The sequence below is a fragment of the Zonotrichia albicollis genome, chromosome 10 (assembly GCF_047830755.1).
Source record: "Zonotrichia albicollis isolate bZonAlb1 chromosome 10, bZonAlb1.hap1, whole genome shotgun sequence".
Taxonomy (NCBI): domain Eukaryota; kingdom Metazoa; phylum Chordata; class Aves; order Passeriformes; family Passerellidae; genus Zonotrichia; species Zonotrichia albicollis.
This window is the reverse complement of record NC_133828.1, coordinates 3,680,257-3,699,670: the sequence shown is the minus strand read 5'-3', so window position 1 is coordinate 3,699,670 and position 19,414 is coordinate 3,680,257. Positions and strand designations below refer to the sequence as shown.

The following is a 19,414-nucleotide window of genomic DNA, read 5'->3' as shown; positions in this document are numbered from 1 at the left end:
AAAGATGTTTACTTTACTTGCTTAAGAGCTCCTCGTAATTCAATTGTTCTCTCTCCCGCAGTAGAAGCACACATGTATCCTGAGCCCTGCTCTTGTTGAGCTCCCACTGGTTATTTACCCACGGGCTTTCCTCCCTTGTTTTTTACACAGTGCTTGACTTTTTTAATTTTTTTTTTTTTTTTCTGTCTCAAGGTAATTTGTTTTTTCTGGGGTGCTCAACCACAAGGACCTTGAAACATGCAGCTGTCTGGCTGAAATTTTTCCCCCCTCAGTGACAGAAAATTAGTGTTTTTTTCAAAATAATACTTTTTTCTTTTTTTTTGTGTTTTTTCTTTTTTTTTTTTTAACATGCACAAAGTTGGACATCCAAAACTGTTGGTCACCTTGGAAGACCTTGACCTATTTTTCCTAGCAGGCCAGGGAAGCTGATGCAGTCAAGCTGGCAGCCCTTTCCCACCATTCCTGAATTTTGTAAGCTAATATTCCGGCCTCACAGCCTTGCATAACCTCCCTGCTCGTCGGTGTGGTGGTTTTGGTGGCCATGCCAGGTGGGAGAAGAGGAGCACTGGGCAGCAGAGATTCTTTCCACTGACACAAACAGTGAGTCACTACTGTCCTGTGATTATTCCTTGGCCTTCCTTTGCCAGATTTGCCTGCGGGGATGAAAGGAAAGTCCTTTCCCCATGACCTGTTCTGGGGGTTAGCAGCCTCCCAAGCTCTGGCACAGCACAACACGTGGGCTGGTTCTGAGCAGGGCAAAGCAAGGAATGAGGGCTGGGAGCCATGGGGGCTCCAAGGATGTAAACTGGGAGATGTGGTGGTTCCCAGCCTCAGCCTCCCACTGCCTTTCTGCTGGCTGGGAGATTGGCAGCCTGTTGTCTCCTCCCCCAGGTAGGGTCTGCGGGCTTGTCGTGTCTTTCTGTGTGTTTAATCTGGGAAAGAAAAGAAATAAGGATGTTTCCATGTGGTGCGATAGGATGGATGAGCAACAGCCCTGCTCGGGAGCAATGCAAGGAGGAGAAGATTGTGAGGCATGGGTGATGAAGGAGGACGGAGAGAGGAGATGCTGAGCTCACCTTCCTTTCTCTTTTCTGAGTTGAAATGAAGGAGGCTGCTCATCTTCACTAGCCTGTGGTAATTCTTTATCTGTAATATGAAAGGGGGGCAAGACAATTACTCTGGTGAGCACCAGTGGCTTTATCTCCTCATTCTCCATCAAAATGGGAGATAGCGAATCATGGAATCATGCAGGCTTTGTTTTCCATGCTTTATGCACAATGACATGAGTCAACCCTGGGTGTGAAGCCCACCAGATTTCCATTGCCCAGCAGGCTGGAAAGGCTGTGTTTAAATCAGTGGGCAACAGACACTGACATTGCTGCTGCTGTTAATTCATTTGTCCTTTGTCAAATGAAGTCATCTTAAGTCATCCTGCATGATGATGATGGCCTTCTACAAGTATTGCAAAGCAAAGGTTGATGTTGGTAGTAGAATTCTGTGAGATGTTTAGAAGAAAAGTTGTGTAAAAGTGTTTCTGTTGTCAGGCCCACAAGTCTGGCAGTGATGCTTTCTCACTGGTATAAACCCTATTTTATGTACCGAAAAAGGGGCAGAGCTGCTCATTACTGGTGTGAACAAAATATATAAAAAGAGGGTTGAGTTCAGGTTTGCTTTAAAGCTTTTTGCACTTATCAACTTCCCATGCTCTCTGGACAGGCAGCCCGAGTATTAATCTCTGGTGAAATATGTCAGTGCTTGCCCTGGGCTGGTGTTACACAGACCAGACCAGATCTGATAATGCCTGAGCAAGGACAGTGATGGGGCAGCAGCTTCTCACAGGGATGAGAAAGCAGCCCTGAGACAGGATGAGTGTTCAGGATGGAGCAGGACATGGGGGAACCTCAGACTGAGCACTTTAAGCGGTGGGTACTGTCACCAATTAAAATAACCATAAAAAGCCAGACATTCCTCACTGGAATAACTCATAACAGATCCCCAGCACTGAGTTACCTTTCAGCAGAGCTCTGCAATGTGTAGATCTGATCAGGAAAAGAGGCAGAGAAAAGCTTTTTTCCCATCCCAGACCACACCATCTCATTAGTGTCACTCTGTGATGCCCCTTCTCAGGCTCTTTCCCCATTTCTGAAACCAGTACAGTCTTTCAGCAATCCATTTTTTAGTGCCCCCTCCTTTCTAGGACAGAAGGGAATAAAAGAAGGGAAGGGAATAGAAGCCAAGGAATAACCCTTCTGTCTGATCTGGAGGTAACTCACAAAGCTAGTGAATCGCAGCATCACCTGTCAGCTCTCCTGTCCTGTAAAAACACCAAATTTGGCCCACTGTGCTCTAGGCAAGGACAGGGTAGTCCCCCAGAATAAAGGAAAGAGGAGATAGAAATGCAGAAAGCAGGACCACTGTTTAGGTCTTTAAAAAAAAAATTACACCCAGAAATCCCCAGAGAAGTTAATCTAAAGTGTAAGCACAAAGTAGGGGAGTGTGTGTCTTAATATGTGCCTTCAAGTTGACAAGTAGCTTGATTTCCAGCACCAGAAGTGAGTAAATACTTTAGTTTTGTCTGTTCCCACCTTTCCAGGTGTAGTCATTAAAAAGTTTCTGTTGAGCCTTTCTCCTGTTTGATCAAATTTTCCTCCAGCTAAACTTACTACTTTTCGTTTTTAAACAAGAGTATAAAGGTGCTGGCATGCATTTGAATGAAAAATACGAGTTTAATAATAATAGCACAGTAAAATACAGACTTCAAAACATGAATCCAGGCAGTGTGATTTGTGTTGGAAGAGCTGAGGGTCTGAGCTGTAGTAGAACCACGTGGCCCCTGTGGTGGAGCAAAGCCTCCCAGCCCCACGGTTATTCAGGGAGGGAGCCAAGTAACACAGTTAAATAACAACTGTGCTAAAATCCTCCTTGCTTTAGTGCTTTGTGAAAAAAGATGGGGTTGTGACAAGAATGTGTCTATTTTGAATTTTTGTGTATGAAGTGTTTTGGTACCAAACCCAGTCTGTGCAGTTTCCATATTCTGTTCTAATGGCTGTTTTTTACTGCAGTGAAACATCCTTGGGACCCTAAAACTTATTTTTTCAGATGTTAGAGTGCCCAAACGGGCCAGCTACAGATAAGACCCTTTTATTAGAGGGATTTTTGCTGCATCTCCCATCCCTCAGAGCACCCTGGCTGCTCCCATGGGGCTGCACCAGCCCCAGAAACTCCACTTATGAAACAGAACATGGTTTAAAACCCAAACTCTTCTCTCTGCTGCTCGTTTAGTCCAACAAAATGTGTTTTATTGTTGTTTCTTGACTTTTTCTTTGCAGACACAATTCCTCTGGGCTATTGTTATTTCAACAAAAGAGGGGGAGGATAGGCTCAGAGAGTCACTCTGTGGCTTTCTGGTGAGGAATTAAGAAATACTCTAACAGTTTAATAATGATAATCTCCAAATAGTTCATAACGGCATTAAGGGTAATTAATGACATTTGAACAGTAAGAGTACTTAATCCCTAGGGAAATGTGATAACCACAATTTTATTTACATCTGAAGTTGTTTCAAAGGTAAAGGGAAAAGAGTAATCTGTTTTTTAAAATGGTTTCGTACTTGCACTCTTTCAGATTTTTTCCTTAATTTATTGTAAGCAAATAAAAATAATAGCTTTCTTTTGGCCAATAATAAAAACTGCATTCCATGTTAGATACAGCATTAGGTTAAAAATAAAGAGGAACTCTTCTATACTTCCTGTGGGATTAAGATTTTCTGAAAATTATAAATCACCAGTGATACTGTGGTTTACAAAGAAGGATAACTACTTCTAAAAGACCCACATATTTACATTTTAAAAACATTTTTCATAGCCTTTAGAGCCATTAAAACAACCTAAATAATTTTGAGGATAAATGCTGTGTGCTTTACCTTTTATGTTTAAGCAGTACTTCTTATTTTCTCTGCACGCAGCTGACCTCCCTAAACCTTTGAAAAACGCTGTTACATCCTTTTACGTTTTCACATTTTTTACAATGAGGGGAAAAAGAACTCCTGTGATAGTTTTGGAGATAATACTCGAAGCAGCCTGATTCAAATGTTTAGCTTTGGAAAGTCAACAGAAGGAAAAGGCTTTCGTTGACCTTGGGTTTTAAGAATAAATAGGATAACACCTGATTCAAGACAGGAAGCTTTGGCTGGGGTAAATATGCAGAGCAAAGCAGAGGGTGTCAATCCAGTTTAGCATTTGAATGCAGCCTCTGCTCTTTTGGTTATGCTCTTGAGCCTGTTTCTACTTTTGGCTCTTGCATTCCACAGAACTTCTGTAAAATCAGCAGGGACAGTGCTAATAAATTTATAATGTTGTTTTGTATTTCTGAACATAGTACCTCAGTAATTAGGTGAAATATTTATGATGAATATAAAACAATGCAAATTCATTTGTTTGCCTGAAAGCCAGCTTGTTATTTATTTAGATTTATCTTTGAATGATTCTTAAATTGAATCACAGTATGAATGAGGGTGATATTTAAAGCAGAGAAAATTTGCTATAGTGTATTGATGCATTACCCTGTATTAGCTAGTGTTAAAGCTATGCAGAAGATAATTAAAAACAAAAACCCCCAGAAACCAGAAAAACCCCACTTTGATCTGAGAATAATTCCTTTTTTTGTCTGATTTTTGGTAGGAATTCCACAAGCTGAATTAATTCCCCGCTGCTGAAATCTTTAATAGATCTTATGTTTCATTACAGCAAGCTGTACATATGTGAACTGGATCCTGAATTACAGGACAGGTAGGAGTAGTTTCAGCCTAATGTGATCTAATTTTCACCTCAGCTGGCTGTGTTTTCCTTCATGGGCTACTACTTCCAGTACTTTTTGTCATTTACTATTTTCAGTCCCCTAACTAATTCTAATCCAAGGAATGTAGTGACCTATGAAAGGAAATGTCTGCGCAAAGTGTCCCTGTGTTGATGATTATGAACTAAATTGTTTACTTCGTTTGGATTTTTTTCCCTTCCCTAAGTGAAAAATACCTTCCAAAATTAACTTCCTTTGCAAACATAATACTGTTGCTCTCCTCAGCTTTTCTGCTCCACAGTCATCATGTTCATATCATGACTAAAGAAGGTTATCTTAAGGTAAAAAAATAAAAAGAAAAATATATATTCAGTTTGAAAAAGATGTTTTATTTTGGTGTGAAAAAGTGTGCATCCACTAATAGGAGCAGCTATAGATTTTTTATGATATTTTATCTAATATTGGGTCGACTGCTAAGGTGATGAAATATTATAGAGGCTCACAGCTGGGAAGACTTCACTAATAAGCACTTTAGCAGTGTGTGATGTGAAAATATCTTCTGCTGCTTGCTTGATCTTGGTTTTGGCAAAAAAGCCCTGAGTAATCAAAGATGACCAACTCTTACATGAATTGACCAAGCACAATTTCCAAAAGGTTCTATCTCACTGTCAAATCTACAACCATTACCTGGGTGTTTGGGGAGCATATGGCCATTACTTGGGAGCTTTATTTCTCGGTTTTATCATCATTTAATGTTTATTTTATGAGCATATAAATAGATTTTAAAATAGCTTTGCCTCATTACACGACGGCATCTAGGCTGCGATGTTCAGACCGAGAGCAGGGCTCCTGGACAGAAGCAGGGAATGAAGTTTGTGCCTTATGGTGTCTCGTGTTGCCACCAAATGTGCTGCCGCCAGAGCACATGGACTGTGATTCAGGAGCAGGTGGGGACAGGAATGAGCTCTGTGTGTCATCTGGGACATGTTCAGCCCAAGGTGGAGGTAGGCACTTGCAAGGATTTGCAGGTTGGAATTTCAGTTTTTTTCATTGGCTTCCCAATATCTTAAGAAGGAGATAAAGAGGTCTAGAGAAAATGTGGGACCTCTCTATAAGGAAATGGGAAATCTGCTTACCTGGAATATGGAGAAGGTTGAGCTTCAATTTTTAAAGAGGGGGGAAAAAAGGAAGGTGCTCAGCAAGATGATGGAGGGGATCCTCCTGGAGACCATGTAGAAAATAAGGAAATAAGGAGGTGATTTGTGACAGCCAACATGGATTCACTACAGGCAAACAGTGGCAGATGTGATAGGGTTAGAGTGTTATGGATAAGGAAAGAGTGACTGATCTCATCTACCCAGAATTGTACAGAGCATTTGATGCTGTCCTGCAGGACACCCTTGTCTCTAAACTGGAGGGATTTAAAGGACTGCATTTTCAATAAATCACCCATGCCTGCTGCTCACTTTCTGGGCTCTTAAAAATTATCTGAAACACGCTGAAAACATAGAGGAGTGCTCAGTAAATTTAGTTGGCTTGAAATGTGCTACTGTGTGTTACTATGAGAATGCTGTTCAGAGTCTCTTGCTTCCACACGCGTCTTTTGGAAAACAATTTCCTTTTTGGAAATGCAAATCAGACACTACGGTTTGATGCCATAGCAGAACTGGGAAGTTTGAGTCTGATACAGAAATATTAGTCACAGAAGAGGTAATTGAGTGCTGTGCTATGAAATTTATTACTGAAGAAATTTCATTTGTGATTCCGCCTTAGAAAATTAAAACCCACACATGATGGGCAGTCCTTGTTCCTTTTCCTGTTCCTATGCTAAAAGGTCTTGCTAAAATTTCATTCTTTTACAGGCATTCCCAGAAAAAAGATGAAGCTGTCAGCTTGAGTAAGTACAGCAATGCTCCTCCTCTTCAAACCTCAGTGGCACGAAATTTTCAGCTTTTTTTCATTTTTAAGATATAAAAAATTATTTCTCCTGGTGAATTGCCCATATGGAGAGATTTGAAGAAATATATGAGGCATATTCATAGCAAAGAAGAGGCAAACATTCCCACTCTCTCAATTACTTTTGATTAAAAAAAAGAGGTATTTTTGAGCAAATCTCATAATTTTAGGGCTTTCTCAAAGCTTCAGAGCCTTGAGCTGGCAATGGCACAGAGGTGGGGGTGTGTCGTGGAATGGTATGGGAGGTGAAGTCCTGTGATCATTTTCTGTCCAACTCCAGAAAGGAGGCTAAAAAAACCCTCTTTGAAGGAATATTTTGGCTGATGTTATATTTCCTGGTATTCCCGGATCACATGTGCCATGGAGTCACGAGATTGTTCAAAAATCTAAAAATAGAGCTCAAAATACTCAAAATAGGAACCTCGGTGGTATAAATAACAATTTAAATCAGGGTGCATAAATAGCTTGTGTTATTTATTTTTGTGCCCCTGTCTCTGTGGCGGGGCAGTTTTGGCAGAGGTGCCCCAGCTCACGCTGTCACTCCTCGAGCTCTGCTGCTTCTTTGGGCTCCCTCATCCCTTCCCAGACCCCAAGATCACCATGAAACTCATGGTTATGGTTGGCCTTCACATAAGAATAGCATGGTTTGGGTTGGAATGGATTCTAAAGATTGTCATTGCAAGCCCCTGCTATGTGCAGGGACATCTTCCACTATCCCAGGTGGCTCCAAGCCCCATCCAGTGTGGCCTTGGACACAGGAATGGAGCAGCCACAGCTTCTCTGGGCAATCTGTGTCCGTCCTCACAGTAAAGACTTTTTTTTTTTTTTTTTGCTAATATCTAGTCTAAACCCATTTTCCTACTCTTTGGAGCCATTCCTCTTTGTCCTGACTTTTTTAAATAGCCTCTCTCCATGTTTTCTGTAGGTTCCCTTCTGATTCTGGAATTAGGTCACACTGAGGATTCTCTTCTCCACGGTGAACATTCCCAATACTCTCAGCATTTCCTCACAGAGGTGCTCCAACCCTGAAATTTGCTCTGTGGTCTCCTCTAGACTCACTCCAAGATGTCCTTCCTGTGCTGGGGACACCAGAGCTGAAGGCAGCAGTGCCTGGACTCACCAGGGTGGAGTAGAGGGGCAGGGTGACCTCCCCAAATGTTTGGTCAATATAAATAGTAATATTTTATTGAGCAGACACACTAAGCCTTTGGCCTTGTTTTGCTGATGTCATTTTCGAAAAATAGTTGGAAGTGGCCCATGAGAAGTTAAAAGTGCATTTATTCTGAGAAAAAGTAAAAAAGGAAAATTAAAAATATATATATTTTTTATAATAATGACATAAAATGTGAGATGGGCTTTGCCATTGAGCCCTCAGTATGTTTTTAGTGAGGGACTAGTCGTTCTACCTCCACCCCCACAAGAAACCCACCCCAAACCCACATTTATGTTGTTAATAGCATAACTGCCTCAGCCCCAAGATGTGATTCTCTGCTGTGGTTGACAGTGCTGGGGAAATAGCTGGCTAAGTGATTCTTGGATTTTAAACCACAAAATGCTGATCATGAGTCCAACATTCACTTTTCAACTTTGGGAGGATCGGGATTTTGACCTCAGGAAAGGCACAGTGCCTGTACTTATTAACATCTTGTGGATATCTTTTTCTTTTAAGGAAGGTCTATAGGAATAGACCATAAGACATAAAGAAAAAAAAATCACAGACTCTAAGCTAGTCATGGTAATAATGAAGAATGACAAAAAGGTGAAAAGGAGAACTCAGAAGCCAAATTTTACCCAGAAATTGAACTGCAGATATTTTCACTGGTCTTATTGGCTTTCCAAAAGCCACTTTGTGCTAACAGAGTTTTATGTCCATAGATTTAAGTGGAGATCAGATGCTATGCCAGTAGCAAAAATTTGTTTTAATTACAAGATGAAAATAATTTTTTAGTGGAAATTGAAGTCGTTTAGGTCTCAATCCTGCAAAGAGTTTTATACTTGTGTTTAATTAGTGTTAATGTCTCTAAGTAGTCCCATGATGAATCCTATTGATGAAAATGGTGCTGCTCAGTTTGGGTACAGCTAAACATAAAAATATGTCTTTGCAGGGTTAAGGCTTGGTTTGCAATTGCACAGATTGAATTTTCACTTGAGGTCTTGAAAGCTTGAGTTCTGTGTTACAAATATATTTTGATTTTACTGTTTTATTGCCCTGGTCACTAAGATAAGGGCTGGATACGGTAACCTGTTGATTCAAGTACTCAGCTACAAATAGTTTTGTGTTTAAGAAAAGGTTTTAAATCCTGGTCTGATTTTCACCCTCTCTTAGCCTGTCATTCCCACTAACAAAAGTATTTCCACTGTCCCTCAGAGTAAAGCAAAGCAAAAGCAAATTATTGAGAGTAGCCACCTGCTTCTGTACTTTAGATCATGTAATCAAAGAACATGAGCACTGCAGTGATGGAACATTCATTTCAGATAGCAAATGATTTATCAGATATTGAGAGGAACAGTGTCTTCAGTGTTTTGAGAAACAGTGATCCTTGCTTATCAGCGGGTAACCATGAAAAGGTCAAATATTCTGAATTTTTGATTGCACGCTGCATTTGCTGTAACTCAATACTTCCCCCAAATTAAAAAACAAATGAGGCCAGAAGATGTTTGTCCCATTAGCAATGTGTAAGTGAAAGTCTGCAAATAATTAGATATCTAGGATACAGTAAACTGGTAAACATCTTAAATTATTAAAGATATTAATAAGGAACACTGAGGAGTTATTTTTCCAACTAAGAAATGATTTCCTGATGAAAGGGAGAGAAATTATTCTGTGTTAGTGAAAAATTTGTACATGCTGATGCTGAAAAGTCCATGAAATTAAGTAAATTTCCAAGTGATAAAACTTTATTGTCCTAGAAAAACATATATATATATATTTGAGAGACATCTGTGAGCACCTATTCCCATAATCTCTCTCAACCTTTTGAATTTCTATTACAATTTTTCTTAAAATTCAGACTGTCAAAGTGACTCTTTTCACTAGGAAAATGGGGATTGCACACACCAGGTTGGGTAGCTTTGGGTGGGGATGTGTCTCTGTGGGTATTTTATCATGAGTTATGCCAGACTAAAATTAGAGTTTTTCCCTACCTGGTGTTCTATCTGCCTTTGTTCTGCTGTAAACATGAGGAGAGATATCAACTTCCTTACATTTAAAATAGCCTTATATTCTTGTTTTGCTGCATGATGAAGGCTGGAAAAAAAACCCCACTTTATTTTATTTATTTTCCTCTCAGCATCTTCCAAGTGCTATTTTACCATACCACTAGAGTTTTGGGTTTTTTTAAACTGCTTCCTTCTCTCTCTTTTTCTCCCAACAGCCACCACATCAACCAAATCTACAGGAGTTCTTCAGAATAAACCCTTTCAAACATGAAGATCATTGTTTCACTGAAACCTGCCTCATGAACCTGCCCAAAATCTCCTAGTAGTGAGGAAAATTATTTTCCTTAAAAAGCTGTCGTCCTGGTACTGCATTTATTGGCAAAATCTGAAGGCTTCCTTGCTTTTTCATGGGATTTTCCTGACCCAATGCAGCACGTGGTGGTGCTGGAGAAGAAATGTGGGTGTGCTGCAGAAACTCTTGCAGCTGAAAGAAAAGCACGTGAAGAAATGGATGGTGTCTTCAACAATAGCAAAACATAACTGGAATTAAGTGCACATCTGCCAATGATGGTCAAGGTAATGCAAAATTATAAATGTTGACAAGAGAGACCCGGTCCTGCCTTGGCTGGCAGGTGAAGTCTCAGAGACAAGAGTTGTGTCATCAGCTTTGTGTTCATTTCAATGAACCTGGTGAAAAGGAAGAAGTGAAACTTACTTCAGTGCTCAAGACAAACATCCTTTCTTACCTTCTCTGGTTACTAGTAGGTTGGAAATTTCTTTTTAGGTAACTTAATTTGAAGTGTGATATCAACTGTTATACTTTTGAGACTTTCCTTTGTAGTTAGAATAATATAATATATTGTAAGCATGAAGAATGTTGGATCTGCACTTCACTGTCTATTGGCTTATATTAAAATACTAAGTTGAAGAGACCTGTACTTTTCTTCTAAATCCCCAACCAAGATTTTAAACCAAAATCAAGGTTTCAATCCAAACTTTTAGACTTGGTTCTTGCATTTCAGGTATTAACCAGTGTCTACGGGCAGTATAGAATAAGCTGGCTGAAAATAGTTTGCCTTGGTTGCCAGTTTTCTATGGTTTCTACAACCATGAAAAAAAAAATAGAATATAATTTTTTTCTTAGTGTTTAATTCCTCAAAGTGGCGAAAATAAGTGCCTTTTCATATAATTTAGAAAGGCATTGAAAATACAAATATCTTGAGTGTTGCTGGATATTAAGATCTTTCCTTGTGCAAATAACCAGTGTGTCTTCAGAGAGAATTTGTGGGAAGGCCTGTGAAAAGCCTTTATCTCTCTTGACCACTGTTCTCCTATCGCATCCTACACATCCTGTCCTACCTTTGCTGGCCACAAGGTATTTGAAATGTTTCTTTTCTTTGTTTTTAATATATTTTTTTTTTTTAAATCATTCCCTGACCATTGTCTTCATTTGCTTGTATTTTCGTGCAAGAAGACTCTCCACCAAGGGCTGAATTTGGTCCTCCACACATGGGACCCAGCCACTGCTGTATCAAATGCTCATCACCTCCAGATTATCTCCAGATTATCAATCTGGAGTTTGGAGTGAAAGATCTTTGATAGCCATGGAGGAGCAGTGCAAGTGACACATGCATGGGCAGCTGGAGGGCAGAGGGACCAGGAGAGGTTTCACCAGCAAAAGTTGAGAAATAGAGAAGGGAATTGTTGCACTGCTGGTTCTGAGAGGAAAAAAAAACCAACAAACTCTCCAAAAGACAAAAAACCAAAGTTCTGCAGTTGATTTATATTTCTATTATAGGCTTATCCTGTTAACTTGTTCTTAGAGAAGAGCTGTTCCCTGAGGTACAATTTATCCTTTTTAGAAACTCTCCTCCCCCAGGAAAGTTGCAACAGTGGAAAGAACAAAAGTTGGGACGGTGTTTGAAGGAGGAATCTAAGAAAAGTGGTTGAGCAGCTGGATTCAAAGCTGCATGCAAAGAAAAACTCTTTTGGGTGCAGGCACTCAGTGTAAATAGCTGAGAAGCACTTGTTTCTCAAAGAGGAGGGCTTCATGAGAATTGTAATTGTCATTTTAGAGGTTTTCAACCAAATGCTGTTAAGGTGGTGTTTTGAGAACTACAAAAAGAACATTAGGAGCGATTCTAACTATTCATATTGTTCTGGTTTGCTTCTTCTCCATGTGGAGCACAGAGGATGTAAATGTAGCAGGTGATTGGATGGGTGCAAGGGATAAGAAAGAGAAAGCTGAGTAAAGAGCTTGAAGGGTACAGGAGATCTTTGCATCCATGAGGACTCAGCTGCTGAGTCAGGCCCGTGGCTACGTGCACCCTCAAGAAATACACATGTGCTGATAGAAAACAGATTTAAAAGGTAATCGTGAAATTGCTTCAGAGCTCTGGATGTGTTTGGAAGGTTGTGACTGGTTGTCAGTGATGTCATAACCATATTTATTATAGCTCATAAATGGATGGGTCTGACTGTTTTCCTTATTTTAATGTATAAATTGCAGTTTATAATGGCAATAAAACACGCCAGGCTGTGCATTTCAGGGTGATTATTGCATTTCTCAGGTGGTTAAAGTTACTCTAACTGCCTTTTAGCTCAGATTTCAATGGTATTTGCCCAGTGTTCAGGCCATTTTTACTTGTATTTTTATGTACAAACCTCAAATTAAAGTGTTTTATTGCTTTTTAATTAAAATGTTGAAGTGTAAAGAAGGAATGGTCACAGGCAGATAGAGAGGCACAGTAGTAGGTGTTTTGATGTGAGAGGGGAGTGTGTGAGAAGGGAGATGGGGAGAGGGGAGTCTGCAGGGCCTGTCACTGGTTTTGGGTATTTTACAGGTACCCACTACTGGTTCCAGTAAACACGAGGCTGAATGGAAACATTTGTGAGCCAAAGGCATCGGTGTCTGCCTCATAAAATCTCAAACTGAGAAATGAGGGATTAAACGGCTGTGAACCTTTAATTAAGTGCTCAGCACCAACGTGCCCTCCTGCTGGAGGCTGAGCTGTGCTGATTGTCCCCACACAGGAGCTTGTGGGGAGCTCAGGCCCAAGGTGTTCCTGATTTTCAAGGCAGAGAGAAGTGCTGTGCTCTCCCTCTCTGAGACAGACCCAAACCCAGTGGCAATGGTGGGTTTTTAGTGGAATGCAGTTATTCTGGGAGAAGTAAATTCCTGGCTATGTGAGTGAATTAATTCACCAGTTTGGGCCGAGCGCAGGGTGAAAGTTCTGCTCCTGAAATCCTTTTGGGTGATGTCATGTCTAAGAGCCTGCAAAGCACCAAGGTCCTGGTGTCACGTGTGTGTGTGGAGTGGTGGCTTTGTGTGAAGGGAAGGACAGACCCACCAGGACACTGGGACAGGGCTGCTCCTTGTGATGGAGCCACCATTCCATTCCTCCACACGCTTATTGATACCACCTTGTTCCTCCTCTAACACAGAATCCTGGAACAACCCACCATGTGGATGGTTTTTCTCAAAAGAGAGAAAATATTATCCCATAAACATGCAAGGTGGAAGAGACCAAAGAGGCACCAGATGGAAAATTTAAGTTCTCACAAGAAAATGGAGGATATGGTGGACAGCATATGTAATGGAGAGCAGGTTAGGAGATGTTGTTATTGCATTAAATAGAAGGTTTGAAGGAGAACTGTAGGTAAAATAAGAACCTCCATATACTGTCAAAGGAAAAGAAGAGGAAGAAAGTGGAGGGGAGGTATTACTTGTGAGATTTCCCCCATTAAAAACAATGTAAAAGGAGGGTGTGCAGTACAATGTACAGCTGCAGTGAAGCGTTGGGGTGGCTTTAGGCACAGTCAAGTGAATTGGGATGGAGCTACAAAGGTAGAAGAGCTGAAGAAGTAGACCAATGAATTTGCAAATATCAATACAAATAAGTAGATATGGGGCTTAAACCAACAAATTTTAACATTCATGTTATCACTGAAAACTCATCCTTGATGACCTAAGAGGTCTTTTCCAGTCCAAATGATTCTCTGGAATGCTGTCTTGCTGGAGGTGAAGCTCCTTCCTGCCTTGATCCTGTGAGCTTCTCAGAGAGTGGTGAAGATGTGTGGCACACCAGGACAGAGCATCCACAAGGCTCCTGCTCCTCTGCAAGGCTCTGAATCTGAGAAAAATTATGGCCATGTCTCAGGTTTGTGGTCATATTTCAATTTTAGGAGTTTCCATCTTGAGGCACGGCCATTGCAGCTCTTTGGGTGTGTTGAGTTTTGCAGTCCATGATTGTTGAGGGGCTGGATATTTGTATAGAGAATTACAGAATAATTTAGGCTGGAAAAGATTTCCAAAACCATTGAACCCAGTCTGTGACTAATCTCCCACTTGTCACCCGGACCAGAGCACATCCAGTTGGTCCTTGGACACCTTCAGGGATGGGGAATCCTCCACCATCTCCCCTACCAGTGTTTGGATGCTACACACAGTCCAAAGTCTTTAATTGAGATTATCTCTTCTGGTGCATCTTTACAGGAATGAGTGTCAGAGGGCTCTCGTTTGTATCATATTGGTACAAATTTAAATAAATTAAGAACTAAAATCATGACTATTCACATGGGTAAGGGCATGAGTTTTATAAATTTAAATTAGGGATTGAGTCTTTCATTAAAGAGAAAAAACCCTCCACTCGAACAGACCAAAACCCAACTGGTCTTGCTGCCTAATTTTACACAAAAAATGTACATAAAATAATTTTTTAAAGGCAGGTTTTTTTCTGCCCCATTGTTTCCCCTATCTTTATTTTTATTTCTCCTGTGCAAAATATCCCTCTTGCATACCTCCCCTTTCTTCCCATGCAAGAATGGAAGAAATGCTTAATGGGAACCAAAGCACGTTAGGAATATTAAGGAAAAATTACAGTATATACTCTATGAAATGAAATGCATCTTTTGTGAATAAATCCCCCCAGAAATCTTATATTTCCAGGCATCCACTTACATACCTTCATGTAACAACTTATACATTCGTAAAACATTCATTGAAAGCAGCTCTGCAGTTTTATAGAAAACAACATGCCAGGGATGCAAGAATCTTGCCAGTTCTGTGAAAAATGACACCAATTAAAGCTTAAATTGCTTGTTTTCTCATAAGGTACATATTTTCATAACTTTGAAATCAAATAATTGCTGCTTTTATATTAAATACAATAAAACAAAAAGGATGCTAGTTTAGAGGAACTGCTACAAGCATTTTAATATAATTTTCCCACCATTTAAAGTCACAAAATATGGAAAACAAGTCAAGTATGCAAAGTTCCAAGGAGATAGAGAAACTCCTTCAGATTATTACATCATTTGTCTTTTGTGTCAGGAAATGTGTATGTGATTTCATTGTTTGATTAAATGCCAAAAAAAAAGGCATATTGCACTTATCTAACTGATTACAGATTTTATTCATCTGAAAAAGTATTTGTTCGTACTTTGACATTAGAAAGCAATATTTTTTTTAATGCTCCAAACAAGCATTTTCAAAAAAATTATAATCCTAACTTCCCAGGCTTGCTTTTTATTTTGTATTAACAATGCACTGTACTAAAATTTCCCATACTGGAACACAGTCCCTAGTGGTTTTCAAGCTATAAACTGAGTAAACAGTCCCTTTCTTATTGAGTGTCTGTGTGAGTGCATGTTGTTTCTGGAATACATCATATTCATTTGCAGAAACCCTGTGTATGGATCTTTAACACTTTTTCCCCCTTTTTTTTTTTTTCCGAGGTACCTAAAATAATGGCTTTTTAAGACAGTAATAAAGCCATGTAACTTGTGGGGAAAAGCACACTGTGGCTCACAATCTGAATTAAACGTGTGTCATTGGGGGTAAGTTTCATTTAAAATACCTATTTCTGCTAATTATTCAAAATGCTAATGCTGTGCTGCTGTACTATCTTTGATTTGTGTTAGCATGTTTCTGGCAATGCTGCGCTAAGAATATAGGAAAATCAACTAAAAATATTTCTGCATTGAGTTCCTTGGGTTTTTTTAGTAAGAGCAGAGAAAGGTGGCACTTATCGGTGACATTTTTTGGACTCTCACCATATCAGGGTTGACAAACTAAGCTTTACATAATGAAGGCACCTTAAAAAAAGCCTCAACAGAAATAATTTGAGGAGAAACACGAAGCTTCATCTAGGGACTTCAAGGTCAGATACCATTGGCCTGGCCTCCATTAACCCCCACAGGAAATCTTCCAGAATCCTTATTTTATCTTGAGTGGGTGTTCCCAAACTATCAGTCTTTTTTCTTTTTTTTTTTTTAATTTTTTTTTTTTATTTTTTTCTCCACCAAAATAGAGACACAGTTTCCTTTAAAAGACATGAATTTCATCTGGTAGAACATTTTAACAATGTTTACATGCCACGGAGAAATTTTCAGGGAGAATGGTGATATTTTAAATTGCTCTATTAACAAAACTCTGCCTAAATTTGGAAGAGGGAAAAAGATTTGAGAACTTAGTAAACGATTAATAGTAAGATATTAAAAGACAGCTAAGTGTTCTCAGTCACTGGGGAAAATAAACTGGGATGGTATAATGAGATCCCTACAGTCTTGTGATCAATCCAAAGTAGCAAGAATGTAATACCAATGGGTTAACTAATTATTTGTATATATTTAAAAAGTCTCTCAGTAGTCTGAATCATGTCCAATGTGAATGCTGAGGATTACATGATCTATTATTAACCCATTAGTATTGTGCTTTCGGTGTTCTTTGGCAACAAAAAGCTCCAACAGGAATAAACTGTCTAAAATATGTGTCTTTTTAATAAAGTGGGTAATTTATTTTTTTTTTTTTGATGGGGAGGGAGAGTGTATCTTATTTATAGTGTCATTTTAAACTCAAGTTACAACGTCTTAGATTTAAGAGACAGGCCAGCAATGCAGGCAAGGGTGTCTCCTGCAAGGAGACAGAGATTAATGCCATGTGTACTGATGATTCTCCACCACAATTTAGGATTCTGGTGGCGCCATGACGCCCGTTTTTTATGGTGGTTTGCCAAGAGAAAATTACTTAAACCAATTGTGAATGCGTTCCTGTTATACTTTTACACAACCACATTTCTGTACATAAATAGCATAATGAGTATTTTTTAAATGATCTCTCATTCCAGATTCACCTACTTTGCATAAAACGTCAAGCACAGGAAGGAGTTGAGATTTTGTTTGTGCTTCTCTTCTTTTCTTTTTTTTTCTTTTTCCTAACTGAGAAAGGTTTTCACATGGGAATATACTTTTTCCCCCCCCCTTCCTTCTTTCTCCATGACAACTGACCACAATTGAAGTAGATTCTTCTTAACATACTGTAATGTGAGAATTTTCTTCAGCTGGAGGGTGTTTTAGTTTCCTAAATTGAAAGCTGTTCTACTTCACTGCATAAAATGTGAACATGAATGTTAGGATCAGTACCTTTGCCAGGTGGGAACTGGGACAGCTTGAAGGCCCTCAAAACCAGTTGTTTTTAAGACTTTACACATTTGAGGTTGAAAGCTGACTTGTTCTAAGCTGAAATGTTCTAAACCCAATAAGATATTTGGATATTAAGGAGAATCTACATCAGGCAAACAGAATATTTTAAAGTACTTTTGCTAACTGCACAATTGTTTTTATCAATTTACTTGTTTCAAAATTTTGCAAAGAGTGCATTTATTCTTTTTTGCCCCAGTCTATGAAGGGGGTTTTCTGGAGCTGTCTATTTTATGGCATTATTTTTGTGAGGCTGCTCTAGGTCAATAAAGCAAGATTTATTAGTGGCTTTTAGAAATGCTGGTATTCTAATAATTGCTGTATTTTTAGGAGTGAGTCTCTTTGTTGCCTGAGCCACTTAATCTGTCTCCATGAGTTTGATTCCTGGTTGTGTCCCTATTTGAAGGCAATTCTCAAGTGCAAGTGTGCTCATGCTGGGTGAGGGAGCTCGCAGAGCTGCTCTGTCCCTCTGAGGGTTTTGAAAACTCAAAATGAAATGCAAGTATCTGGAGCGATATTTAATGGGAGGAGGGCTGTGTGTGAGGATGATGGGCTTGGAGGCCGCCTCTGCTTCTGGTTCTGCTGTGCTCTGAAAGATTTGTAATTCTTTTAAAGTCAGTGGCTTCCTACTGTGACTGTGAGAACTATGGTAATCAAGCCTGAAGCATTTGAATGACAATGTTGTCATGTTTAAATATTAATCTGACTGGAGCAGATAGAGATATATTGCTGGGAGAGAATAATGTGTGTCTATAAATAAGGTCTTTGACCAAGGCCAAAACGAGCACTCTCCCTTCATCCTTAGGCATGGAAAGTTCTTCCTGGTCTGACAGAAGGCTTGGAGGGGGGGTCTGATGAACAAAAATCTTTAGTCAGAGTTGTAGTTTTCATGAAGAAAATGTCAATGTGTGTGCTGAGGAGAGGGTTTTGTTTGCTTTCTTACAAGCATTGCAACAAATAATGGAGTTCACACAAAACACAGCAAAGCAGCTGGGTCTGACCACATTTCCATTTTTATAGTGCTCATGGTGGAGAGGTGTTTACTAAGCAGGTCTCTACAGAAAAAAAAGGCAGTCTCCAGTACACCTCTGTGTGTTCTTTATCATAATATTTTGGTTTGGAAATTAGAGATTGATTTAAAATTGTGACGCTTGAAAAATAATTTCCTCTTGATGTGCAATTAAGTTTGGTGTTTAAGCATAACTTCAGCGTCAGAATAACAGATTTCTGGTGCTCTGTGTGGTTCCTGCAGTTAATGCACCCAGTTGTATCAATATCCACTGTTACACCCCTGCAAATACGAGGGGTGGTCTTGGAAGGGCACTTGCTCTGAAAATTGGGGAAATATTCCAGGGAAAATGAAGAAGGAGGACTAGGAGATTAAACAGTTTGGTAGTCAGGATAGAAGAGGTTTCCCAGCAATTTAGGGGCAATTACTGGAAATTATGAAGGTTTAGCATTGTGAAAAGAGAGAGAGAGAGGGCTTTAGAAAAGAGATGGAAGGGCCAAGTACACAGGACAGAGAGGTCAAGAGGAAGATTGGCAGGACAGCCAAAGAGTTTTCCTCCAGAGAGAAGCAGAAAGGGATGACTTCCTAAAATAGAAAGCCCAAAGAGTATCATCAAAGGATTCAGCTGTGGGAAACCTGTCCAGCTAGAGAGGCAGCAAGTCTCAGATGTTTATTATTTTTTGGAATGCTGCAAGATGTAAAGCAGTCAATTTCAATTAAAATAAAAACATGTTTAGATTCAGAGTAACAAATTTGCCTTTCAGATTTTCTTCAGAAAACTTTTGCTACAGTTCAAAAAACCCAAAGTTATCTCAGGGTCCTTACATGTCAGAAACTGCCCAGTTATTTGAAGCATAGTTGAAAATGGGGGTAGGGAACAGCATTGCAGAAATATGGAATAAGAAAAATTTATAATTTAAATTATCAAATATAAAGTGCAGCCCAGTTTGACTCTTATCACTGGGTAACATTTTCAGGCTCACTCATTTTTTAACTGCTCAAGTACCTTTATGATCA

At 39.5% G+C, this 19,414-nt stretch overlaps 2 long non-coding RNA genes across 16 annotated transcripts in view; both read left to right on the top strand.

Annotated features, from left to right (window-relative positions):
* The first annotated feature begins 353 nt into the window (after nt 1-353).
* On the top strand, nt 354-10,709 carry LOC141730504 (uncharacterized). Its single transcript, XR_012582037.1, has 3 exons — nt 354-600; nt 6,657-6,691; nt 10,125-10,709. It is a non-coding gene; the product is annotated as an uncharacterized LOC141730504 (long non-coding RNA).
* A 2,016-nt stretch (nt 10,710-12,725) lies between these two features.
* The window catches only part of LOC113459808 (uncharacterized), a 63,870-nt gene continuing 57,181 nt past the window's right edge, over nt 12,726-19,414 (top strand). For 13 of the 15 annotated variants that reach the window (XR_012581881.1, XR_012581884.1, XR_012581882.1 and 10 more), the window contains exon 1: nt 12,726-15,747. This is a non-coding gene — a long non-coding RNA (uncharacterized LOC113459808). The remainder of the gene's footprint in view (nt 15,748-19,414) is intronic. The other 2 variants (XR_012581878.1, XR_012581880.1) reach the window with 2 other exon arrangements.